The sequence below is a fragment of the Petaurus breviceps genome, unplaced genomic scaffold (assembly GCF_028583685.1).
Source record: "Petaurus breviceps papuanus isolate PSGF00001 unplaced genomic scaffold, PetGlider_PUasm1.0 77, whole genome shotgun sequence".
Lineage (NCBI taxonomy): Eukaryota > Metazoa > Chordata > Mammalia > Diprotodontia > Petauridae > Petaurus > Petaurus breviceps.
In genome coordinates this window covers 11,484,378-11,512,034 of record NW_027186492.1, presented here as the reverse complement: position 1 = coordinate 11,512,034, position 27,657 = coordinate 11,484,378, and the positions used below count along the sequence as shown (strand labels likewise).

The 27,657-nt window shown below is 37.7% G+C and overlaps 1 protein-coding gene across 5 annotated transcripts in view; it reads left to right on the top strand.

Moving 5' to 3' along the window:
- Positions 1-27,657, top strand: part of AKAP6 (A-kinase anchoring protein 6) — a 620,041-nt gene that overhangs the window by 259,724 nt on the left and 332,660 nt on the right. The window lies entirely within an intron of this gene.

Genomic DNA, 27,657 nt, shown 5'->3' with positions numbered 1-27,657 from the left:
TTAGAGTAAAGACAGACTGATGATGGTTGGTTGCCACAGGTCACATTACAAACAGAAGAGTGCGTAGGGGCATCCCTACATTTTTTTTTTCTGACTGCCTGAAATCTTTTGGCAGACCTCAAAGCAGCCTGGGGGCCATATGTTGTGCAGGCCCAAACTACAGTCAGTCCCCAAAGAGTCTGGCACCATGAGTATCCTCTCCAAAGCTCTCAGACCAACTCCACCCTTCATTAGCATTCTCTCTAACAGTCTGGTGTCATGACTACTCGACAGTACTCAAAATACCCTAGATTAATTGAAAACCTGACATCTAAGTTTTGCAGCAAAGAAAGTTAATTCATACCAGACATATTTATATTTTCCCCCTTTTGTTTTGTTTTAAGCACTCCAGTGGTGTCAGGTATTAAGGAAAATATTTTCTCTATATATCTTTTTCTAGAATTTTTGTTATATTTCAGGTAGCCCATTTCTGACTTTGGGCTGACCTGTTTTTCTTTTTTATATCTAATTATTTTCTTTTTTTTAAAAGTTGATTTATTTTTAGTTTTCGACATTCACTTCCACAAGTTTTAAATTTTCTCCCTGTCTTCTCCCTCCTTCCCCAAGATGGTATGCAATCCGATATGGGCTGTACACATACATTCCCATTAGACATACTTTCACATAAGTGATGTTTCATAGAAGAAGTAGAACAAAAAGGAGGAACGATGGGAAAGGAAAAAAACAAAACAAATAAAAAGAAAATAGTCTGCTTTGCTCTTCATTCAGGCTCCATAGTGCTTACTCTGGATGTGGATGGCATTCTTCATCATGAGTCCTTTGGAATTGTTTTAGGTCCTTGAATTGCTGAGAAGGGCTAAATCTATCGAAGTCAGTTGTCACACATTATGGCCATTACTGTGTAAAGTCTTCTCCTGGTTCTGCTCATTTCATGTAGCATCAGTTCATACAAGGCTTTCCAGGATTTTCTGAAGTCTGCATGCTCATCATTTCTTATAGCACAATAGTATTCCATTGCATTCAATATATCACAACTTGTTCAGCCATTTCCCAATTGATAGGCATCCCCTCAATTTCCAGCTCTTGGCCACCACAAAAAGAGCTGCTATAAATATTTTTGTACATGTGGGTCTGATTTGGTTTTTCTTACAGGATGGGATGTCACCCTGATTTTTGTCTTTCAGAGTTGTAGTCAGATCATCTTGAGAGAATTTGGATAAATGTTTTTTGAAAAGGACTATGTAGAATATGGATTGTTCTCTAACAATCTGATCTCCTCCTCCTCCTCTCTGTCCACTATAGAGGAAGCATGATATGGTGGCCTTAGAGTTTGACTGACCTGAATTCAATTTCTACCTCAGAGACTTACAATCTGAGTGATCCTGGGCAAGTCACTTAACATCCCTGGGCCTCATTTTCCTCACCTGTTAAATTAAAGAGTTGAATTTCATGGTCCCTTAAAACTCTAAATCTATGATTCTGTAACAAGTCTTATGGGAACAAATACTTCCTGAAAGGAAAAGTTGCAGAACATATTTGAAAGATTGTTTGAGATTGCATAACAACTCATAATGACAATGGGGAATAAAGACTGGACCTGTGACTTTATTGCTTTAGTGACAGTCCAGGTGAGAAAACTCCCTCCACCAATGAAAGTCGGCTCCTTCTCTGCCACTGAGAGTTTTAAAGAGTTGCTAAAACCAGAAGTATAGCAGACTGGAAACACTTCCAAGTGCAATGAGAACCAGGTTAAAGTACAATTGGGGAATGTTTAACAAAATAAACAAAAATATGATAAAGCTAGATAATATTAATTTGTATTTTTCTAAGTCAATATGCTACCCCAGGGATCCATTTCTATTTGAGTTTGATACCACCTAGCTAGAGCAGTGGGAAGTTAAGTGATCAGTCCAGCATCATATAGGAAACATGTCAGAAGTGGAATTTAGACCCAGATCTTCTCGGCTTCAAGCCCGGCTCTAAATCCACTTAATGATGCCTCCCAATAACAATAGTTACAGGAATAGTTATCTCGAATTAATACGTGTAAAATGCTTGACACAGTGTCTGGAAGATAATATGAGCTGTAAGAATACTAGCCATCATTATTGTTGCTGCTGTATTATTATTATTCATCAACAGCTGGTGTTTATAAAATCCTTGAAAGTTTTGTAGGAATGTGAATACTCATTGAATGGCTTACCAGTATAGTGCCCTGAACGTGTTTATAAATGTTTGTTGAAAGAAGAAATGAGTGATTTTGAATTTTGTCCTGTACACAAAGGTGGCCAATTAGTAAGATTAAGAGATGAAGCTGTGGGGCATAGTTGATCCAAACAAGAAGATTCGGGTTTAAATCTTGTCTCTGACACATACTATCTTTGTGACCATGGACAAATCTATCTCTCCGTGAACTCAGGCAGCTCTCTAAGATTTCAAGTCAGGGACAAATGACATGATGAATCTACCTCAGGGAAGTGAATTTCCACACCAATGAAACTGCAAATTCTGACCTACACACACAAAGGGGGCCACAGGAGATGGATTGGAGGCAAGGAGAACAATTAGAAAACTGTTGTATTAGTCTAAATTTGAAGCAAAAAAAGGATTGAAGTAATCCACTGGCAGTGGGAGTAAGAACAAAGAGACAGATGCAGGAGACAACATAAAGGAAGACTAGACAAGGCTGTGATTGATTAGATGGGAAGGTCGAAGGAGGGGGGCAAATCAGAGATGGCTTGAGCTTTCTGGCTTGGAGCCTGGAGACTGTAGAAAATAATTTAGGCCACTAGGTGGCACTGCTCTCTCCTGCTTCTGCCTATCTGACTGCTTTACTAGACCTTCATCCAATTCATACCTACTAACTGTGGGTGACCCACAAAGCTCTGTCCTGGGACCTCTTCTCTTGTCCCTCTACGTTATTTCACTTGGTGATATCATCAGCTTCCGTGGATTCAATGTTCATTTCTATGCTGATGATTCTTAAATCTACTTATCCAACCCTAACCACTTTGCTGACTTCTGGTTTTACATTTTCACCTGTCTATTGGACATTTTGAAATGGATGTCCTGTAGAAATCTAAAACTCAGGGCAGCGAGGTGGGGCAGTGAATAGAATACTGGCCCTGGAGTCAGGAGGACTTGGGTTCAATTCTGGCCTCAGATACTTGACCCTTAACTAGCTGTGTGACCTTGGGCAAGTCAGTTAACCCAATTGTCTTGCCTTCCCCCCTCACAAAAAAAGAAACCTTAAACTCAAAATCTCTAAAACCAAACTCATTATCTCTCCTCCCTTAAATTCCCTTTTTAATTTTTAATTTTAATTTTTAAATTCTACCACCCCTTAAATTCCCTTTTCTAAACTTCTCTATTACTGTCAAAAGCACCATCATTTTCCCTGTCCGTCAGGCTTATAACATGTGTTATTTAAAATTTTTTACTCTCTCATCTCCTCCCCTCATCCAATTTGAAGCCAAGAGTTAACAATTTTATCTTAGTAACATCTGTTATGTAGATCTCTCCTCTGACACTACCACACTCCTCATCACCTCATACCTGGACCATTGCAACAGCCTGCTGGTTGGTCTGTTGCCACAAGTCTCTCCTCATTCCTGTCCATCCTCTACTCAGCTTCCTAAAGCATAAATGTGATCATCTCACCTCTCTACTCGAAAAACTCTAATGACTAGGATCCTCTGTTTGGCATTTAAAACCTCTCCTACCCTCTCCTTCCCTTCCCAAGCCCTCCCACACTTTTTAAATCTTCTTACACCTTACACACCACCATGTGCTCTGTGATCTAGTGACAGTGACCTACTTGTTGGTCCTCACTCAAGTAACTCCATCTCTTGACTCCAGACACCTTCCTTGTCTGTCCTGAAATTCTCTTCATTTTCATCTCTGCCTTCTGGCTTCCTTCCAATCCCAACTAAAATCCTACCTTTCTCAGGAAGGATTTCCCTATCCCTCTTAATTCCAATACCTTGTTGATTATTTGTATAATCAATTCTGTTGATTATTTCTAATTTGTTCTATATATATAGTCAATTGATGCTTAGTTATTTGCATCTTGTTTCCCCCATTAAATTGTGAACTCCTTGCAACAAGAACTATCTTTTACCTTTCTTGATATGCCTAGAGCTTAGCACAGGACTTGACATAAATACTAGGTACTTAATAAATGTTTATTGACTAACAAACAGTGAGTAGAGTGTTGAACTTGGAATCAGGAGGACTAGAGTTCAAATTTCAACTCACATGGTTACTAGCTGTATTGTCCTGGTCAATTCACTGAACCACTCTTAGTCTCAGTTTCCTCATCTGCAAAATGAGGTTAATAATAGTATTAGTATCACACTGTGTTATTGTGAGGGTCAAAACATTAAAATACTACATACTTTCTAGCATCTATTATCATTATTGTTAATTATAAACTCCGCCAGGAGAACAAATGAGAGGAATTAAGACATTTAAAAAATTAATAGGGAAATGATAAAGGTCATCATGTGGATGAAAACTGTGACCAAGATCACAGTTGGAAGATTCTAAATCAACAGATGTGACTTTTACATAAAATTACAAAGGTCTCTTTTGATATCTTATAATATGAAAAAAAACCTGAATCAAATTTCCAATTAATTTGTTGGATTGGTATTTCTTATTCATGCCAAGAACATTGCTCAAGGTTAGTCAATAAGAACCTTAATTACCCTAAAGCAAATACTTTCCTCCTTAATACAGAGAGAAGTTTTGAGTCCTTGGGGCAAAGACAATACAGAGGCTTCTAGCAAACCAAAGCCTGACAGAAATGGTAATTTACCACCATCTTGAGGCTGGATCTTGTTACTGCATGTAGGTTAGAGAGAATTAAGAGCCTATGTATTTCACACAGAAATGATTCTATTCTCTTTACATTTCAATGAATACCATTTACAACGAAGCAAGATGAAAACAAAAGATTATTTTGTTTATTGATATGCACTGTGAGACATCATCATTTTTGTTTGATAAAGATTATAATAGAATCAATAGCACCTTTGTTTTTACAGTACTTTGAAAATAAATTACATTAAGGAACAAAGTCTTCTATGATGAATGAAAGCTAAAAGAGAAGTTAACTTGCTTAGCACAATTAATATAATGTTTAATATATCAGTGAATTCTATATAATCTTTAGACAATAGAATTCCAGGATTTTTTTTTCAGATAGAAAAATGAGGTAGCCTGGGAGTCAAAAGTGCCGAAAGTATCTCAGTTCTAATAAGAATGAGCCATATAATATGAATGAACAAATTACTAATAAGAATGAGCCATATAATATGAATGAACAAATTACTTAACCTTTCTGATACTCTGTCTCTTCATATTTTGATGTTTTGATTAAACCACCAGTTTAAATCCCAGTCCTTCTTTTTCTTCATAGACTGTCCACTTTTATTATTGTACAGATTTGGGAATGCAGGACCTATGATTTCATCGCATTTGACTCACTGAAGTTTCTCTGACTTGGTAGAAAAGGCCTTGGAAGTTGTGTGAGGCACTGAGAGGTTGTTGTGACTTTCTAGGGCTGCAAGAGAACATTTGGGGAGGGAGAAATCTTCCCCTTTTCTACTCTCTGAAAAAGGTTCTAGATGGAAAATAAATTCTACAAGCTTTTTTTGAGACCTTGCTCAAAGCTAACTTCCCCAACTTTGGGTCTTTTCTCAGAGGTGTATATGTAATCCTTACCGAAAAGCTATGAAATATCAAAAGCAGCATTGAAACATTAGTCATGAGTCTTCCCAACTCCAGTCCCTATGCTTTGTTCACTAAGCCATGGTTCTTATCTTTTTTTTTTTTTAATTTGGTTTTGACTAATGATTTCATGGGTGTCGGGAAGTACTGATGAGGAAACTTTCTCTACAACTGTTCTGCAATTTACAATCCTTGGGGGTTGCTTGGGCATTGAGTAGTAAAGTGACTTTTGACTGAGAAAGTTGCCTAGGGTCACATAGTCCTTTCAGAGGTAGGATACTTAAGTCAATGTGTCTCTATCTATCTCTTTCCTTAGCACCACCCCCCCTCTCCCTTTGTCTCTCTCTATCTCCTTTCCTCTCCCATTCATTCTTTCACTCTGTGTATGCATATATGTATGTGTGTATGTAAAACTGAAGATGCATTTACCATTTACAAGTATAGTTGATTAAATGAGACTGCAATATTTACTTCCTCATATATTGTCTAAACTCAAGACATTTAAATAAAAGTTCAAATAAAACTGTAAGAAATTAATGATTGCTAGATTAGTCCTTGTAATTACTAGTTACCCTTTGAAAGGTCCTAGAGAGATTCTATTAGAACTGAGAGAGAAAGAGGCTAGAATCGGTCAACTAAAGGCCAGTAAGTTTGACCTGTATAACTGGCAAAGTCCTAGAACATGTTATTAAAGGATGGTTTTTGAGACTTTAGAAAGGGAGGTGGAGAACTTCTAAAATCCAACATGGCCTTATGACAATGATGTCTTTCCAGTCTGACCTCATTTCCTATTTTGGACTGAGTAATGGGACTGATCAGGGCCATGCTATAGGCCAGAAGTATCAAACTCACATAGAAACTAATTTCTCTCTGTGGTATATTGACTTAGAAAACAACAAATTAACATTTCCTATGTTGTATTGTATCTTGATTTCTCTTGTTAAACATCACCTAAGTACACTTTAATCTTCTTTGGCCTGTGGTCTGTACCTGGGAGGCCTGTAGACCTTGAATTTGATACTTTGTGATAGAGACCGCACACCCAGATTTCATTAGACCAGGTAGTATCGAGAGTATTGTATCAGTCCTTGCTGCCATACTTTAGGAAGGACATAGACAAGCTAGCACATAGAAAATAAAGACCAGGGTACTGAGAAGATTGAAAACCATTTCATATGAGGATGGGTTGATGAGATGGGGATGTATAGCCTTGAGAAGAGAAGACTAGGGACATGGGCTAGGGGAAAAGGACCATGATAGCTGCCTCCAAGTCCCTGATTGGCTGTCATGTGGGAGACTTGTTCTCCGTGACTTCGTGGGACAGAAGCAGGCGCAATAGGCGGGTACGTAGGTAGGTACGTAGGTGGGTTAGAGTGGTCCCCCATCCCTTACGGGAAGGTCTTCAGAAATTACTGAATTAACACTTTTACAAATATCGTAGAAGGAATTCATGTCTGGATATAGGCTGAATTAGGTAGCCCCCAAGATTACTTCCAACTCTGAGATCCTGACTTACTGAATAGTATATACTGCAAATAGTACTATGTTAGCCCATGAGGTAGATATTGAGATGAATAAGACCTAATTTCTACTTTGATGAATTTTATAGTCTAGTTGGGGACATATGGTATATTCACAAATAGCTATGATTAAAAATGTATAATCAAAAGGAGTGCCAATGAAATGCTATGAAAGTAATGAGGAAAGAAAGATAACTTTCTTTTGGGAGATCGAGAAATGCTTCCTCAAGGAGGTATCATTTCAGATGAGGCATGAAGACTGGGTAGGAGTTATTCTTCTTCTGTCTGTCCATCCATCCATTTATCCATCCATCTATCATCTGTCTGTTATTCATTAATTTGTTGGTATATTTTGCATATGTATTTTTTGGATTTATTTTTTTATAAGAATGGATCTCTCCATCTTCCCCAGTCAGAAAGAACAGGACCTTTCATGACCCTGATCCCATTACTATTTGGCATTGAATCTCTGACCCATTCTGTTTTTGACCTTGGCTAATTCATCCCACCTTAGACAGCATGATGGCCCTTTAGATCTGGGAGTTAACCAGATTAATGCTGAACTTAGTGCAGACACCTGATTGGCATAGCCCCTTGCAGCTACGAATTCCTGAGCTCTGGATATCTGCAAACCTTAGCCTTCATAGTAGGTGAGATTACAGAGCTGTTCTACCATATTTGATAAGATGTTCAGTTGCTTTTCATTTATGTCTGACTCTTTGCAACCCCATTTGGGTACTGGAGCAGTATGCCATTTCCTCCTCCAGATCATTTTACAAATGAGGAAACTGAGGCAAACAGGCTTAAGTGACTTGTCCAGGATGACACAGCTAGTAAGTATCTGAGGCCAGATTTGGATTTGAACTAAGAAAGATGAGTCTTCCTGACTCCAGGATTAAGTAGGAAGCAAACAGGTAGTAACACTGTGAAGAATAAGAAGGAGTTCCAACTGTAAGCAAAGATACCTAGAAACATCCCAAGTCTCGTACCAGAAATGATGAAGTTAAGGAGTATGTGCCATTGTCATATACTGTCGGTGTGACTGGACAAATTGCTCAATGTCTAGGCAACTCTCTAAGACTTGAAGTTTCAGACCATTGTTTTTGGCAGAGTAAATTTCCTCACTGGGAGTTCCCTACACCAGTTCAATCACAGATCAGGTCCAAAAAAAAAAAAAAGAAGAAAGAACTGTCCTGAATGAACATGTAACCTTACCTAGGTGAGCTACCTCTAGGATCAAGGCCTTTTGAACTTAATTGGTACACATGATTCTATATTTAGTATTTCATGTCCTTCCCAGTTTCTTTCATTGTTTGCTTAAGAATTTTGGGAGTGGTTTGTATTATCTCTATTTTATACTTCAAGAAACTGGATCACAGAGAGCCTGAGGACTTGCCTTGTAAGTGATTAAAACCTAAAAAAAATACTCAAACTCTTGGTTTCTGGTTTATTATTCAACCTCAAGAAGGTTTTTTGTGGCCACCTTGAACTAGAGATTTGATTTAAATCTTGGCCATACTTTATCAGACTTTACTGAGTGTTTAACCACAAAAGGTTTCATAAGATGCTATCTGGCACTTATTTGTGAAGCTGACCAGTATTTGTAAGGCTAGGGGACCAGACTATGTCACTTTTGGTTTGAGATTAAAAGAAAGGATTTTTGCCACACAATTTCTAGAAAAAGAGGAAATGTATAGCAAAATGGAAAGTAATTAAAATGGAAGTGAAGAAAGAATGGTGTCAATGGTTTAGGTATACATGGTGCCCATGGTGCAGGATTTCCCCATAGACTTTGGGTTAACTTCCACTAACCTAAGAGTCATGTTTTTTCCCTTGACTCATATCTCTACCGCAGAGTTTTACTCTGGGGAAATTTCCAGAGTAAATTTAGGTTTTACTCAAGTATAGATTTTCGCCAAAGTCAGTAACAGGATTCCTAACTCCCCACAAAGTTGCTGAACATACAGTATGAGACAGGCTTTGTTAAATCCTCAACAGAAAATGCATGAGATGTGGAGGGCCCATGGGATCCCATGAACACATGATGAAATAAAAAGTTCTCTGCATTCTTCCTGGAAGGTAATAGCACTTTTTTTTTTAGAATATTGAACAAACTTTCCTCATTTACCTCTAACCTGAAATATCAGAGTGAGTCATGACTGTAGTAGAGAGAAGGGTAGCATGTTCTCCCATGATAAGGCCCCAGTTCTCCAACTTTTGCGACTACTTAGGTGTTATTTGTTTGTCTCCCAGTAACTCTGTTGAGATCTTCTTCTCCTTCTACATCTAGTGTCTGAATACTCAAACTTAAGAATGTTGAACTCTCATAAGTGGGAATACCAATTAGGTAACCGCCAAAGCTGAGAATATCAGTTCTTGAGAATTTGGGTTTTATTTGTGCTTAGAAAAGGAGAAAACCAAGGACTTAATGCCCAGGAATTTATCTTTTAAACATATCATGTGCTTTTGAAAATTGCCATTTTCCCTTTTTGGGCTGGATAAAGGAATCTCTCTTCCCTCTCCAGACTGTGAGTCTAAGGAGACAATATGCCAAAAAAAAAATTGGGAAGGGAACAAAATTATTTTTTAAAATTATTATTATTTTTTTTGGTGAGACAGAGTTAAGTGAGTTGCCCAGGATCACATAACTAGTAAATGTCAGGTATGTGAGGTCAGATTTGAACTCGGCCTCCTGAGTCCAGACTCAGTGCTCTGTCTACTTCATCACCTAGCTGCCCCCAATGGGAACACAATTGTACAGCTTACTTAAAAAAAAGCTTACTTAAAACTTACTTTTATAGACCACATGGAAAAGAGTGGCTCTTTTGACAAGCGTCAATTTCTCTCCAATACCAGGTCACCAATCATCTGCCCAATGCTAGCTAATATCCACTTAAGTCCAATTCTTTCTTCTTCTGCTTCAATTTCCTTTCCCTCCTGCAAGGGGTCATTTTCTTTGGTAATAGTAAAAACCTGGAGGAAAACTTTATTAACTGCCATTTGACATGTGGAAAGACCAGGATCAAAGACCTTCATTTTTTCCTGGTCTGATACAGGAATTTTTTTTCTTTTACATATTAAAAATTGGCTGTAGCTTTCTTATGCACTTGGTGCCATTAAATCTGCAAATGGGATGCTAATCTCTTTTAATGACCTTCACATTCTACAACAATTTCCATCTACTTATTTGCATCAATTTTCCAGTTATTTAAAATTTAGTGTTGATTTACAAGGAGAACTTGCTAATCATGAAAATATTCAGGGCCACCATAAACATATGACCATAATAACATTTTCAACTTTCTATTTCATTGTAAAAGAACCAACCCCTCATTGGAACAGTAGGCAATCTTGCCTACAGACTGTGATTAATTAGCCATAAGGTGGGGGTGGGACAACCTTCAATGGAAGGTAAAGGAGAGGTGAAGGAAAGGGAGAGGACAGAAATGAGAAGGAAAAGAAGGGATATAGAAGGGCAGAAACTGAGATGATAGAGAGAAAAAATTTTAAATAGGAGTGGACAAGGAAGGGAAAGACAAATAAGAAAGAATGAGAAAAATGAAGCATAGAATGAAGTAAAAGGTCAAAGTCCATGGGTTATTACCCCTAGCATCTGTGATTAGGGACAATGGTGGTTTAAGAATTGACGAAGAAAGAGACCTCTCCTAGGTATGACTAAATTTGGAAACTAAATAAGATTTTGTAAAGTGGAGTCTTTCCAAAAGATCAGCAGCAGCAGTAGCAACAGTATCATCCTTCTCCTCCTCTTCCTCATCATCTTAGGTAGTGCTTTATATAGTGTTTAAGGTTTGTGAAACATTTTTCAAATATTTATCTCATTTGAGCCTAAAAACAACCTTGGGAGGTTAGTGCCATTATTATACCCATTTTTCAGTTGAGGAAACAGAGGCACACAATTAAGTCAAACAACTTACTTGGGAGTCATGTAAAGTATTAAGTGTCTGAGGCTAGATTTGAATTCAGGTCTTCTTGACTCTAGATATAGTACGCCACCTAGCAGGCTAATCAGAGGAGAGTCAGTAACCAGAGTGATGTATTTCAGAGAAGATTGAGTTCCTTAATATTGTTAGCTGTGTTTCTCTTGAAGTCAAGGCATACTGACAACTTCTAGTGGGAACAGAAAAAAAAAACCAAACCCCAAAACTTTGAGCTTATTTGCAAGGCTGAGATAAAGACATTCAATAAGTTTAAGAAGAAACACACATATGAAGCAGCTCCTACGGCAAGGCATGGTTTCAGGCTCCAAGGCTGTAGAGATGTAGCAGCAAGCACCCCAGCATCCCTAGGATGGCTGCTAGCACGGGTTGTTAGATCTACTTTTCTAAAGGAAAGCAACTCAAAATGGGTTAACAAGCTTACTTTAATCAAACATATGTCATTTACCTAGTTCAGGGGGAAAAGGTCAGTACCCCGAACTTCAGAGAATACAAACAAGTTACAAGCAGAAGTTACAAGCAGACAGCAAAACAGATCAGCAGACAGGCTTCCAGCTGTCTGACCATTACATCCATACCTAGTCAGTTACCAGAGAGGGAAGCACCAACATCTGGGTTTTCAAAGCTGGGAGGCTCAACGGCTGCCCAGAGTCTTGTCTGGTCAAATCATACAGCTCTTCTCAAAGTGAGGCTCCAAAGCAAAGCCTCACATCAGGGTATATATAGCCTTCTCCTGGCTCAGAGAATGTTACAACCCTCTTGACCCACTGCCCAATCACAAAGCAACAAGGTGTGGGCATTCCTGAAAACCAAGCCTCCTGCCACAGGCTCCAGGTGACCACATTCAGCCTATTAGGGGACAGAGTATATTTTCAAATATGGGAAGGTTTTCAGAGTCACTTAAGCCTATCAAAGGGCAAGGGGGCAGGGGAGATCTTAGATTCCCATTCCCATAACAAGAGACAAAAATGAGAGCTTGTATTATGCAGTCATTGCATCAAGAGTCTTATTAGGGACCCAGGCATTGGTACAGGTCATCTGGTCTTCACTCTGCTATTGCCTTTGGCTCCTGATGCATGTTTTAAACATCCTCTATTGCAGAATTCCTTAAGGGAAGAGTAGTCCTATTTCTTCCCCCACTCTTCTATTGACTTTATTATCCTTAGACTGGTGAAATTTCCCTCATATTTTTCTTGTTTTGCCTTAGGAATTAAATACATTGCCTCTTATAAACACAAAAGCATACTCAGTCTGCACAATCATAGTATATGGGACCCTTGAACATCACCTGCTTCAGTCCCCTCATTCTATAGATGAGGAAATGAGAGTCCCAAGAAGTTAAGTGATTTGACCAAGATCACACAAGAAGTATGTCACAAACCCAGGATTTGACCTTAGGCAGGTAGGCAGGCAGGCAGGCAAGCAGGAAGGCAACGTGCTTTTATTCATTCAGCTTAGTGGTTCGGTGATTAGAATGCTGAGCCTCCAGTCAGGAGGACCCAAGTTCCAATTTGTTCTTGGACATTTATTGCCTGTGTGACCTGGGCAAGTCACTTCACCTCTGTTTGCCTCAGTTTCTTCCACTCTAAAATGGAGTTAATAGCAGTACCTATTTGTTGTGAGCATAGCATCTGCCACATAGTAAGTGTTCTATAAATGCTTATTCCCTTCCTTTCTCCTTTATTAAGCACTTACTGGGTGCCAGATTGAGGATTTGGATAGGAGCACAAAGATAGTCCCTGGCCTTTAGGAACTTACATTCCTATTAGGGAAGACAATGCATAGAAGGAGGCTGAAGAAGGAAAAAGGGAGAACTGCCCTGAGGCATAGTGGTAAAATCTCGAGAGTGAGACTCACATCCTGGAGGGGAATAAAACAAAACTGACCTGGATTCTCCCTAAAATGGGGATCTGGGAAAGAACTTGCCAATAAGAGAAAGGGGTTGGCATAGCAGAGGGAAGTTAAGGATAAGAAGGCAGCTTACTCATATTGGTGCAGTTTGGGGGAGTCAGAAGCGCTGGAGGGATTACCCCACACTCACTCTTACTGCTTAATGCATAATTCAGAAAAGCATCCCACTGTTTCAAAATAGAAAGATCATGTAGTTCCAATCCCTTCACTTCCTTTCCTTGTCTCTGTCCATTTGACAGCCTCATTCCCTATATTATCTGATCATTTTGTTGGAAGCTTTTCATTTCCTGAAGCCCTGCCATTCTGACTAAAGGGCAGAGATAATATCTAACCCTAGAACTTCAATACTTGAGCCTTTGTGATACCAGAATCTGTCTACCTTCTCGAGTAACTTAATTTCTCCTTTTGTTCTCTTTGATCCTCTTCCTCCTCCTCCTCTTCCTCCTCTTCCTTTTCTTCTTCCTCTATACCATTTCTTCCCTCTTCAATGAATGAATGAATGAAAAAGCATTTATAAAGTACTTACTATGTTCCAGGTACTAAGTGCTAGGGATACAAATTTTAAAAGCAACACTCTGCAAGAGCTTACATTCTAGTACATACAGGGGACTGGTTGTTAGGCAGGTTGGGAAATCACAGGGGTGTTGAGCAATTGATTGAAGCATCATTTCTCAGAATGGTAATGATAATATAATTGCTTATTTCTAAAACTCTAGGTGTAAAGCATGGATTGGGAAAGGGAGGGTGTCGTGAGGTAGTATGGCATGAAGATTGCTGGAGAGTGGCAGCATGGTGGGTCTGCATTGGACTGGAAATCATGAGATCTCACCATTCAGAAACCCAGTGTTTCTCAGGGCAGAGGTGAAGCACCTGGTCTGAAGTAAAAGTGAGAATTTCTAGAGCTCAAGAGCATGGTAGGAAAATTATGAGAGCTTCAGTGAATTCCACTGGTTCTTTAAAAGAAAGCACACCCTCCTAGAGCAGTGTCGTGGGTCTGTGTAGAGCTGGAAATGATGGCTTCTTACTAATCAGAAACTCAGGGCTCCAGGGTCAAGTAGAAGAGGAGGAGTCAGTAGAGGAGACAGAAAAGAAACAGTAGAGAGATAATGGGAAAACCAGCAAAGTATATTATCCTTGAAAAGGAGAGACCCCAACTTATTCATAGTAGATTCCACCATGATATACAATCACTCCGTTATTTAAATAACTAAGCAAAATAGCATAAAAGGATGATTGTGATTTTTCATATCCAATCTTGAATTTTGGCAGTTTTTTTCATTTTTTAAAGTAAGGATATGTGTTCTCTTTATGAGTTAGTACTTAAGGAAGTAACACAGCTATCTGGTACTGGCTTAAGAAATAGAAAGGTAGGTTAGTGGAACACAGACATACAATTTAAAGCAGCAAATAAATACAGTAACCTTGTATTTGACAAGCATAAAAACGAGTTTTGGGGATAAGAATTCGTTATTTGGAAAAAAATTAGAAAAGTGGAAAACAGTCTGGCAAAAACTGAGCATAAATCAATATCTCATCCAATGTTTTTGATTGGAATCGAGTAGCCACTTGAAGTTGTCTTCATTTATGTGGTTATAGTAACTGTACTCACTCTTCTTCGGTTTCCACTTTCCTCATTCTGCATCCTTTCAAAGAAATCTTTGCCTATTTCTTTGAATTTATCATGTCAATTATCCCTTAGAGTCAAAGATGGAGGCAGTTACAGGATAACAGATAGTGTCAAAAGATCATAGATTTATAGCTAAAAGCAACCTAAAAGGCCATCGAGGCAAATTCTCTCATTTTAAAGATGGAGATGGAGAGGCTGAAGATGAGTTAGGAAAAAGGCTAACTTAAGTAAAGATTCTAGAACAGGAGTGGGAAACCTGTGGCCTTGAGGTCACATGTGGCCTTCTAGGTTCTCAAGTGTGTCCCTTTGAGTGAATCCAAACTTCCCAAAACAAATCCCCTTAATAAAATTATTTGTTCTGCAAAACTTGACCTCAGTCAAAAGGCTGTACCTAAGGACCTAGAAGGCCACATATGGCCTTGAAGCCATAGGTTCCCCAGCCCTGTTCTAGAAGGTGTAGGAACAGATGGGATCATTGTTGCATATAGAAGGCTCACCCTCAGTGAGTAGACATCATTGTTCAACTCTTTGTGACCTTGTCTCCAGCTCCTTTTACAGGTGAGGAAACTAAAGCAAACAGGATTAAGTGACTTTCCCAGGGTCCTAAAGCTAGTACGTGTAGGAGGCCAGATGTGAACTCAGGAAGACGAGTGTTCCTAACTTAAGGCTTGGTATTCTATCTGTTAAAATGTCACAATCTCCATTAGTGGATACGTCGATTTAGAACTAGGGAGATGATAGTTCCTCTGTACCTCCTCTACTCAGACTAGAAGAGGAGTATCCTTTTCAGTTCTGAATAGCATAATTTTAAAAGGTTGTTGGAGATTAGGAGTACATCCAGAAAAATGTGGCCCACATGGTGAGGTCTTATTTGGGGATGGATTGAATTAGAACAGAGAAGCAGTATTCCATTGCAGACAGAGAGCTGGCCTCAGATCCAAAAAGACCTGAATTTGAATTCCCTTTCTCACAAGTATTGTCTATATGACTGAACAAGTTTAATTTTTCAGTGATGTTGGTAGCTCTCTAAGACCCTCTAAATTGCAGAGAAAAGTGCCAATGGTCATTACTAGAGGTGATATCCTCATCTGGGGTAATTTCCTCTGACATTTCCCTATGCCATTTAAATCATAGGTCCAGCCCCTATTCCCATGACATGGATTAGTTCCCTTCCAACGTTAAGACAATGTGGTTCTGCTCAACCACCCCATTCCATGGATAGTGACACAGAATGATGGATTTAGCCAGAAGGTGAAGGGGGCAAGAAATTTTAAGGTAATAGAAACAATAGTCCAGGCTATGGAGGTAAACATAGGGGAAATGGATTAGTGAGTTGAATGAACAGGGTTGTTTTAAATGGATCAAATGTAATAATAAGAAAACAGAGTATGTTTAGTGTGAGTGGGAGAGATAGAAGGATCAGATTGTTATTTAATAACAAATTTTGCACATGGTACAATTTTAAGACATATCAAAGTCGACAATTTATCCATCTTGTTATTAGGTTTAAGTGGAGTGGAAGAGATCATCAGAGCTGAAGGGTTGACAGATATGCAGGGGTTGCCAATATGAATGCTGAAGTTCTCAAAATTTTGTAGTGGGTAGGAGTGGAATAGAAAACTCTGAACCCTGTACTAATATAATTCAGCAAGGTGGGGTGTGTGACCTGGAGGTCAGTAGAAAACAATAGCATCTAGGTGGCATAGTAGCTAGAGCTCAAGGCTTGGATTCAGGAAGATCTGAATTCAAATCCTGCTTTAGACACTCAACTGTACAACAATTGACAAGTTACTTAACCTCTTTGTGCCTCAGTTTCCTCACCTGCAAAATGGCAATAATGATAGAATTTACCTCAAAGGGTTGTTGTGAGGATCAAATGAATTAACATATCTAAAGCAAACCTTGAAGCACCCTCTATACATGCTATCACCATCATCATTATCATCATGACCATCATCACCACCATCACAATCATCACCACCACCACCACCACCATCATCATCATCATCATCATCATCATCATTGTCATCATTGATTTTTCTCATGTCTTCTACTAGTTTATAAGGTTGTTGGGTGTCCACAGAATCATAGAACTATCTAAAATCTTAGAGATCATCTTGTCCAATCTCTTCATTTTGCAAGGGAGGAAACAGATATTCAGAGAAAGATTAAATAACTTGCTCAGGGTCACACAAATCATAAATGTGGAAAAGTAGAACTCAGAACTAGGGCTTTTGATTGATCATCCAGCATTCATTTTACTCCACCATATCTTATTGAATAAAAGGAAAAAATGGCTTTTTGAGATATTAAAATACTGCCCTATGAATTATTTTCATTTCAATTCAACAAATACTTATTGAATGATGGTTATGTGCAAAATTCTTTAGGAAAGCTGAGTTGATGAATGTTCAGTCCCTGCCCTCAAGAAATGTAAAAATCTCATTTTAGAGTTTATGTGATCTCTGGATCTTGAAAAACAGTTAATGTAACTAAGAATGGTACTTTCCTATATGGGATATTTTTTACTTAAACGCTTTTCTTTGTCACAAAAATGGAAAATGACTATGATGTAAAGACCAGAGATATTAATTAAATACACATTAAGAAACAGTATGTTATTCTTCCCTATTTAGCCTGATGAAGCAGGGTATTACAAGAAGAGAATACTGTGGACTAGGGGTGGGGAATCTATGGCCTTGAGGTCACATGTAGCCTTCTAAGTCCTTGGGTGTGGGCTTTTCATTGAGTCCAAGTTTTAAGGGGATTTGCTTTTTGAAATTTGGATTCAGGCAAAGGGCTGCACGAGGCCACAGGTTCCTTATCTCTACTGTAGATTTTGTCAGATGTATTTACTGTATCTGAATGTTTTTGCTTAATTGTTTTTCTTTCTTACAAATGAGAACTCAGTCTGGAGGAGAGGAGGGAGGACAATTTTTTTTCTTTCCTTTAAAGAAGACTGTGATATAATAACAAAAGTTTTCAAGAAATATCTGTGTGTGTATATATGTATGTATACACACACATATATAGATTGATTGATCTAAATCATGTGTCCAGGTTCTCATTTATATTTCTTTGACCCGCTCTGTTCTTTGAGAAAGGTGAGTTTTTATATTACTGGGTAAGAACAAACAAGCAAACAGAAGTATGAAAAAAGCAAGCCGTCTGAGATGTCTGCTGGAATGTCCAAAGAAAATAAAAGCAGATCCCTATGGGATTAAACAAAGAGTTTTCTTACTATCATTCTTGGATGGGAGAACCCTTCAGAATATCCTCATTTCAGCACATAGCTCCCTTTCTGAGCTTGATCTTAGTAAATTAGAAATAAACTGTACAATGCTCAATGCCTGCTACAAAACTGTCCATCTATTTTTAAGCATATGGGCTCATCACAAATTCCTTTAAAGAATAGAACTCTGCCTGATTAAAAGAAGATGGTTTAAAAAAGCAGAAATGAAAAAGCCCATCAGATCTCCATCTGAAAGCTAGGTTAACTATATTTTAACTGTCAAGACTGTAAGATTAGGAGAAAATACTACTTCTTAGTAACATTGCTCTCAAGTGATCCTGTCTTGACAGGAGGATTTTTCCCTCAATATTTCAATTTTGAGTGTAAAAATAATGATACAATGCTGAAACAAAGCAAAACAAAAATGCATAGAGGAAAATGAGAGATATCATACCCATTTATTTTTTCAGAGATTAAAAATAAAAAACTCCATCTATAATTAATATTATCCATTCGTCAACTGTCAGTAGTCACCATGTTGAATTTATACAGGTCCTGTATGACCTCTTTTGCTGTTGATCTTTCTATAATATAGTGTTCTTTCCCCCCCTTTTTTCCTAGTAACTCATTACCCATTCCTTTCCTTCTTTAGTCCCATTTGAATAATTTGTTCTTTTCACCTGAGATATAGATATTTAGGATGATAGAATTGGAAGGATAAAAGGACCATAGATTCAGAGTTAGAAGGGACCTTGCAGGCTATGTATTCTACCCCCCTTATTTTATAGATAAGGAAACTGAGCAACAAAGAATCAGGGGAACTTCTAAGTTCAAAGCTGGCCAGTGGCAGAGGCTCCTTGGAATTTTATACACGAGAGATGTATTTTTTGCTAAATCTCTTCCTGAGTGTCCGTTTCCTCATCTGTAAAACAAGGAGGTTGGACTAAATGATCGGCATTTGGAGTTAGAAGACTCGAGTTGAAAGCATTGCTTTGCCACTAAGAGACTTTAAACAAATCATTTAACGCCTCTAGCCCTCAGTTTCTCCACTCATAAAATGAGGGAGTTGGACTATATAATAATAACTAATGGTAACAATAATCATAGCTAGCAGCATTTATATAGCACTTAAAGATTTGCAAAGTGTTTTATGTCTGCTACCTCATTTTATCTTCCCATCAGTCTTGGGAATTACGTGCTATTATTATCCCCATTTTATGGATAAGGAAACAGAATTTCAGAAAGATGAAGTCATTTGCTCAAAGTCACAAAGGCAATAAGTACTTGAGGGTAGGATTTGAACAAAGGTCTTCCTAACTTCCATAAGTCAGTCTCTCTATTCACTGTATAACCTACCTGATTCATGGGATCTCCAAAATAGGTCCCTTCCACTTCTAAATCTGTCCTATGATATATAAGAAAGGTATTTTCAAGTTCTCTAATTTCTTGAATACTCATGGACCATACATAGTATTATCTTTTTTTAAAAGGATATTAGAAATATTGTGTGTATGAGAGAGACAGAGACAGATATATACAGTGAGAGAGGGAGAGAGAGAGGGAGAGAGAGGGAGGGGGGGGGGGGGGGGGGGGAAGGTAGAGAGAGACTGACTAGCCCAGATTTTTTTCCCCATCTGACCTACACAGGAAGGAGAATAAAAGAAATGAGCATCCTTTATTTCTTTTGTCAGGAGGCTAGTTTCCAGGCTCCTCTATGTGATTGCACCACAAATACTGTCTACATATTTAATCTTTGCATGAACAAGTTAAGGAACAAAGCCCTTAGTGACCTTTTCACAAGCTGGTATACATTTGTGTGCACAAAGCACTGCCATTTTTCAGTGTGCTTTCTTCAGAGAATTTGATACTTTGCAAAGCTTAAAAGCAAAATTCAATATCTTCATTCATCGTCCAATTTACTTCCTTTCAATAAGAATTTATTGTTGTTGATGCTTGGTCGTTTTGGTCATGTTTGACTCTTCATGACTCCATTTGGAGTTTTCTTTGAAAAGATCCTGGAGTGGTTTGACATTTTCTGCTCCAGCTCATTTTACAGATGAGGAAACTGAGGCAAATAGGGTTACCTGACTAGTGTTTGAGACCAGATCTGAACTCAGGAAGATGAGTCTTCCTGAATTCAGGTCTGGAACTCTATGCACTGTTCCACTTAGCTTTATTAAGAGCCTGCTCTGTGAGAGGCATTGTTCTTGGAGCTGGGAATACAAAGGCAAAGTCAAAATAACAAACTTAAATCCAGTCCCTGCTTTGGAGAAACCTGCATTCTACTGAGTGGTGATATTGGGGGTGGGAGTGGTAGAAGGGTGAGTAATACAACAGTAAAATAAAAAAAATAAATACAGGGTAACCCAGGAGGGATAATGTACTGTACTAACAGCTAGGGAGAAGGGAGGGACTTCTCATAGCAGGTGGCACAGGGGCTGAGGCTTAAAGCAAATTAGAGTTCCTAAGAAAAGAGGTAAAAAGATAATGTGTTCCTCACATAGGGCAGATGGAGGCAAGACTTTGTAAAGCATGGATATAGAGATGGAATGCTTAGTTTTTCGGTCACTGAGTATTCAATTTTAATTGAACAATTAATTTAACGAGCACATAGAGCATGCAAAAAAGAGTAATGTGAAATAAGTTTCGAAAAGTAAGATGGAGCCATGTTGGGAAATCTTTAAGTGCCAAAGCTAAGGTATAGTATTTGCATTTTATACAAATAGGGAACCACTGAATAGCCTGAATCAGGGGAATGATATGATCAGATTTGGATTCAGAAAGATTATTTTGACAGCCTTGTGGAAGACGGATAGGAGAAAGGACAGCTTATAACTGGAGCTATCAATTAAAAGGCTGTTCAATCTTAGCCATTTTTGTCTTGGACCCCTTTGGTCCAGGGAAGCTTGGAGAACACTTCTCTGAGTGATATTGGGTTGGGTTTGTTTTATAAATAATTGAAAGAAATGCTAGATTTTGATTAGAGATTAATGAAAATAAAGAATTTTCTTCCTTTCAAAGTTCATGGACCCTCTGAAATCTATCCAGGAGCCTTAGGTTAAGAGGACCTTTTCTAGAAGGTTTAAATGAGGGCCTTGTAAGGAGAAAAAAGGGGATGGGTGTGGGAGATAATATATAGATAGACTTATTATGATATTGACAGCTATGGGATATATGAGGTGAAGAGAAGGGAGAGTTGGAGATGACTTCAAGGTTACAAGTCTGCGTATGTGAAATGATACTGGTGCCATCAACAGAAATAAGGAAGTGTATAGAGAAGGGAAGACTTAAGTGATGGTTTCCATTTTGGACATAGTGAGTTGTAGATGCCTACAGGACATTCTGTGGGAGATACCTGTGGACATTTGGATGTATGGGACTAGTATTCAGGAGAAAGGTTGGATTTAGAGAATCAACCCATGGGAATTGAAGAGATTGTCCTCAACTGCCTGCCATTTGAAAGTGGAAGGAATTAGGGGCGGCCAGGTGGCCCAGCAAGTAAGAGCACTGGCTCCAGTGTTGGAATGACCTGCATCAAATCCCGGGCTCAGACACTCAGCACCACACCCAGAAATAATTGGCCATGTAACCTTGAGCAAGTTACTTAACCCCGATTGCTTATTAAAAAAAAAAAAAAAAAGAAAGTGGAAGGAATCTTGCTTGTTGGCAGAAATCAGGTATGGCCTTTGTAAGCAATCTCTCTCTCCTCTGATGACTAGAATTTGTTCTTGATCTTTTTAGATTGGCTCCAACCAGCAGAATGGAAACAAATTTTAGACCATCTAGCAAATAATAGTGTTTCATAAGGAAGCTGTAGGAGGATTTAAAATCAGTCCTATAGGCAGTATTTTTTTATTATCCTCAGAGGGTAATTTATAGTGTTGTTTAATGGGCTTAGAGCAGCAGTATCTTAGGAAAAGTGTATGCGTGAACATTTAATGAAGAAGGGACTATGTTGTTTCCATGTCTTTATTCCTGGCCCATCTAAACTTGCATATAATAGGTGCTTAAAATATTTGTTTAAAGTGAATTGTTGGATTGCTATTGTGGAAGGGAAGAATATAGGGGAAGGACAAGGGAAGTTGTAGAAGAGAAAAAGGTAGAGAACAGACATAGTGGGACAATAAGAAAGATAAGGATAGAAAATTTATTTGTTCATGATGGCCATTAACTAATAATAGCTGACATTTACATAGTGTTTTGGAGGTTGTAAAGCACTTTACATTCATTATCTCCTTTAGGCCACACAACAACCCTGTGAAATGAGTGCTTCATTATTACCACTAATTTATAAATGAGGAAATCAAGGTTCAGAGAGGTTCTAACTTGCCATGCTCACAGCTAGTTTCAGAGGTGCCATTTGAACCCAGAATGCTGGACTCCAAGGCAGCAAGATTTGAATTCAAATCCTGCCTTAGATCTTATCCAGCTTACTAGCTGTATAACTCTGAACAGCCTCATTTTCCTCATCTGCAAAATGTTGATAGTAATAGCACCTACCTCACAGGGTTGCTATGAGGGTCAAATGAGATCATACGTGGAAGGCATATTGCAAACCTTAAAAGTCTATATTAATGTTAACTATATGATGATAAAAAAAATAACGTGTTAACTGTATGATATAATACTATTTCTATTGTGCTGGCGAATATGTACCAAATACCCCTTGTTACAATCTAGACCAGAGTTGGGAATATAACACACATGTACATATGTAATACGATATAATGTGATGAACATATATGTAAATAGGTATATGAATACACACATATATACAAGTACATATGTATATGCATGTGCATGTGTGTGTGCATATACATTTATACATATATATAAAGAGAGAGAGAGAGAGACAGAGAGAGGATGAAAATGTTGGAGAGGATTCCACCAGAACTCAAATTTATAGATATCAGAAAATACTATAGTGTAAGATGGAACATGGTAAGCACAAATGTAGTATACTATGAGATGGGAAGATATTTTTAGCAGATTATCAGTGTAGAAAATCTTACTCTTACACCTTCTGGTCTTATTTCTTCCTTATTCTTCTCTCACTCCATATAGCAGCCCAAGTGGAATACTTGCTATTCCCTGAGACGGGGAATCATCTCCCACTTTCATGATTTTACACAGACTTCTGCTGTCTAGAATCTATGTACCCCCTCTTCATTACCATCTCTAGGAGCCTCTAGCTTGCTTCAAGGCTCAGGTCATGTGTCAGCTTCTATGCAAGGCTTTTTCTGATAGTTGTTAGTGTTCTCTCTCCATTTAAATTGTCATGAATGTAGTATCTGTTTATAGGATGTATCCCATCAATAGAATGTAAGTTACTTGAAGGCAGGTATAGTATTTCATTTTAGCTTTTGTCTTCCTAGTGCCTAGAACAGTTCCTTGCATATAATATGTATTTAAATGCTTGGGTTAGATTATAGTAAACTTAAAATCTCTAGATAAATAAGTATAAATGTATTTCCAGACTATTCTCACTTTGCCTTTTTGTATGTGTATTTTACACACACACGCACACATACACACACATTTACAATTATAGGTGTAGTTAGGTGGCATGGGGGGTGGATAGAGTACAAGGCTTGGAGTCAGGAAGACTCATCTTCCTGAGTTGAAATGTGGCCTCAAACACTTACTAGCTGTGTGACCATGGGCAAGTCACTTGATCCTGTTGGCCTCAGTTTCCTCAACTGTAAAATAAGCTGGAAAAAAAATGGCAAATCTTTCCAGTGTCTTTGCCAAGAAAATCCCAAATGGGATCACAAAGAGTTGAACATGAATGAAAAACAACTGAACAAGAACAAAAATATATTTATATATATATATAAATGTATATATGTATGTATATGTGTATTTGTGTGTATATATGTTTATATATACGTGAGCAGAAATTCTTGTAGACCACTATTCAATTCAACTTCTAAGAATATGACATAGGCCTTTGTGAGGCTTATGTAATAGGCCACATTTAGATACATCTACTTATTCTTCTATAAAATGAAGTGCCTGAACTAGATTATTTTTTAAGATCTCTTCCACTTGTAAATCGCACACACGTATAAATACACACATATTCACAATATATATTTAAAACATATCTCTCATACTGGGCTATACATCTAAATTTGAAAGGCCACATGCTCAGTGGGAATTACGTAAAATCACATTGGTCTATCTTTATCTTCAGAGATAAAGATATGTCTATATGCCCATCTTTGTGTTTATATGTTAAATTAGATAATATTTGCAAAACTTTTAGCACAATGCCTGGCATACAGTCAGCACCACATAAATGCTCATTTCCACTCCTTTCCCCTATTTCCCCGTTTTCAACTTCTTTCCTTTCTTTGTCCCTGTTATAGAAATGAATAGCAGTGGTACAATTAGAATGATACCAGCAATGACCAGATGAGGGGGCTGTAGGAATGGCAAGAGAATATAGACTGTGTTAACAAAATGTACTGTTAGATTGGTAGGACTTGACCCTTCCTTTATTCTAAGACATGGAAGAAAGAGAGGCATTCACATTTTTACTAAAGAGAGACTGTATCATTTAAATTTTCTACTTTGTTCAGATTGATTTTGAATGATTTTGTTGTTGAGATTTGCGGGAAATAGTATATTTAATTTCTCAGGTTCCTCTTGTGAATGATCAAATATTCCTCTTGGAACAATGCCCCCCATTCCTCCCAATAAAAGTAGGAAAAAGGTATGACAAATAAAATTTTGTGAAAAAGTCATACATTTGAGATGCAGTACCAAGGAGAAAACTAAAGGGGCATTATCCCTCACTCTATAAATGCACTTTGTCCATCTCACCCCACCCCCACCCCCTAATTTATTTTTGCTGTCTGTGATATATGGTGTTAACTTTAAGAGAGATTACCATAAAATGTGACCAATCTAAATCTTATAGGTCAAGCTAATTTTACAATCACTAAATGATAGTAAACCTTTCATATGTTGCCTTATCAGATACATTGACTGAAGACTGACAATATTTTAAATTACAAACTGGTTTTGAAAAGATAAATATTGAATTTGGTTGAAAGGTTATTTTATGAGTAGCAAATATTTTGCAGCTAGGTAGCACAGTGGATAGAGCCCTGAGCTTGGAATCAGGAAGACTCATGTTCCTGTCTTCAAATCTCAGACAGGTGCTTATTAGCTGCGCAAATCACTTAACCCTGTTTGTCTCAGTTTCCTCATCTGTAAAATGAACTGGAGAAGGAAATGGGAAACCATTCTAGTATCATTGCAAAGAAAATCCCAAATGGGGTTACAAAGAGTCAGACACAACAGAAAAGACTCAACAAAAACAACACAAATTTTAGCAACCTCTGCCTCGTGTATATTTACATATAGATTCTGCCCTCAAGGAGCTTAACTATAAGCTACTACTAATCATTTGTTTTCCTAAATTCAATGCATTACTTTCAAAATAATTTACTGCTTGACCAAATTGTCTTCTTTTTAATCAGTTATTTTGCATATAGACATAACTGTAAAAGTCTAAAGTTCAATAAATTTCAGTTTTACTTTGGGAGAAGAAATTTCTACTTAAGCTTTGGGAGAAGAAATTTGGCAAATTACCGCTCTTAAACTTTTACTCTTCAAAACTCTCACACCCCGATGATGGACGAGTGTTCTCCATTGGTTTTTAAGGGTAACAAGACTTTGTATTTAAATCATAATACAGGAATGGACTTTGATTCCTTCTTTTTAAATCTTATTATGACTTAGGTTTTTGGCCAGGTGTATGTCTGCAATGATGAATATAAAATCTGATATGAACTTGCAAAATTCCTGACTTTTTGGTAGGAGGAACAGGTGGTAACCATACTTAAATAATTGAATTCAGTTTTATGCATCTGTGAACTTGGAATATTCAGGAATTTGGGAGGACAAAAAGGGGAACAGTAACTCAAACGATTATGGAAATGCAGGTAATGATAAAGAAAAAGAGGACCATAATTGTTACTTCTGCATGAACTTGTATATGTTTAGACCTAGTAACAATGGGAGGAAATTTAAGAGAAAAAAAGGGTAATTGGGCTGTAAATTGGAAGAGGAGGATGTTTTATGAAAGACAGGAAACAAGTTTCCTATGGAACTGCTGTTAATGCTTTTTTTACTCAATATATGAAAACTTTACCTTGAGCAGGGGCTTTTAATGTGTGTGTGTATGTGTGACAAGCCCCTTTGACAGTCTAGTAAAGCCTATGGACTCCTTCTCAGAATGATATTTTAAAATGCATCAATTAAAATATCCAGAATTACAAAAGAAACCTAAAGTATATTGAAACAGAATTATAAAATATCTATATTTTTAAAAGTTCTCAAACCCCTATGTTAAGAACTTCAGTCCTAGAAGAAATACAGAGAGGAGGTGAGTGAATAAATGTGATTTTTCTTCTAGTTTCCATGATATGCAGAACTGGGTCTCGAGATACTATAAAATGGGGGTTCTTAAATTGGAGTCCACAGGCCTCAGAGAATCTGTGGAGAAATTTCCGGGGATTGGTGAAGCTGGTTGAGGGAAAACGTGCTTTATTTATTTCCACTAAATGCTAACTGAAATTCAGCATTTACTAGATTTTTAAATTCAGCTTTTGTTAAAAAGAATACTCTGAAAAGGGATCAAACTAGACTTCAGCAGACTGCCAAAAGTGTCCATGACACAACAAAGTTTAAGAATTCCTGCTTTAGGCTAACTGGGCCATAGTGACTTAATCAGCTCAGTTGGATTTGCATAGATTTCCATTTCAGGTTAATTTCTTCTCTGATAATTGTGACTTTCCTGAGCAGTTTTGTAGCTGTAAACCAAATGGAAACTGGTATTGTTCATTCATTTGAGACAAAGCAAATAGAGATAACAGCACAGCCATATGAAACATGGCAAGGAAATGACTTTTCATCTAAACTTTTTGATTCACATGTAGTCTTAAACAAAGATTTCTTCAATTAAAATGCTCCTACGTGTGTGTGTGTGTCTATTTAATCAATTCTTAGGATCACACTTGAAAAATAGTATAGATTAAATTGGGAAAATAGACATGTATCTAAATGTATAAGCCTGCCTGTATGCTTTTAGGCCTGCAGGTGGTGCTGTTTACCTACATATGGAAAGCTGGGACCTTGTCCATTATCTCTCTCTCAGGTTCATGTTGGGCTTTCCGTTTTTCAAATTATTTTCAGTTTCTGCAGATGTGTTCTTTTGAATGGTTCCAATAAATTTTTATAGCCACTATTTGAAAAATAGTAGGATTATTGTGATTTGTGCTTTCCAGCCAAGAACATTTCTTTATGACCAGGACACCTCTAGAGACTTAGATCTTCACATTAACTTCTTGGTCTCTCTCCTGTTCCAGCCTTGTCCTTCCTTCCTTCCAAACACCGGCACTTAGCTTCAGCTATTGGACTATCAGAAGGACTTCTTAAAATATTATTTAAACAGCTCCCTGATTTTTTACTAAATTTCTGACTCTGTGTAAGGTTATACAACCTCTCAATCTTCCGTTTCATTTAAGTCTGAAGAGAATGCATATTTCCTGAGGATAGATATTGTCCCTAGGTTTAAGTTTCTGCAAGAACTGATGTGAAGTTATTGTTGAGAGGAATAGAAGACTATGTTATCCCTAAAGGTCTGTTACTATTAGAAAAAACTCA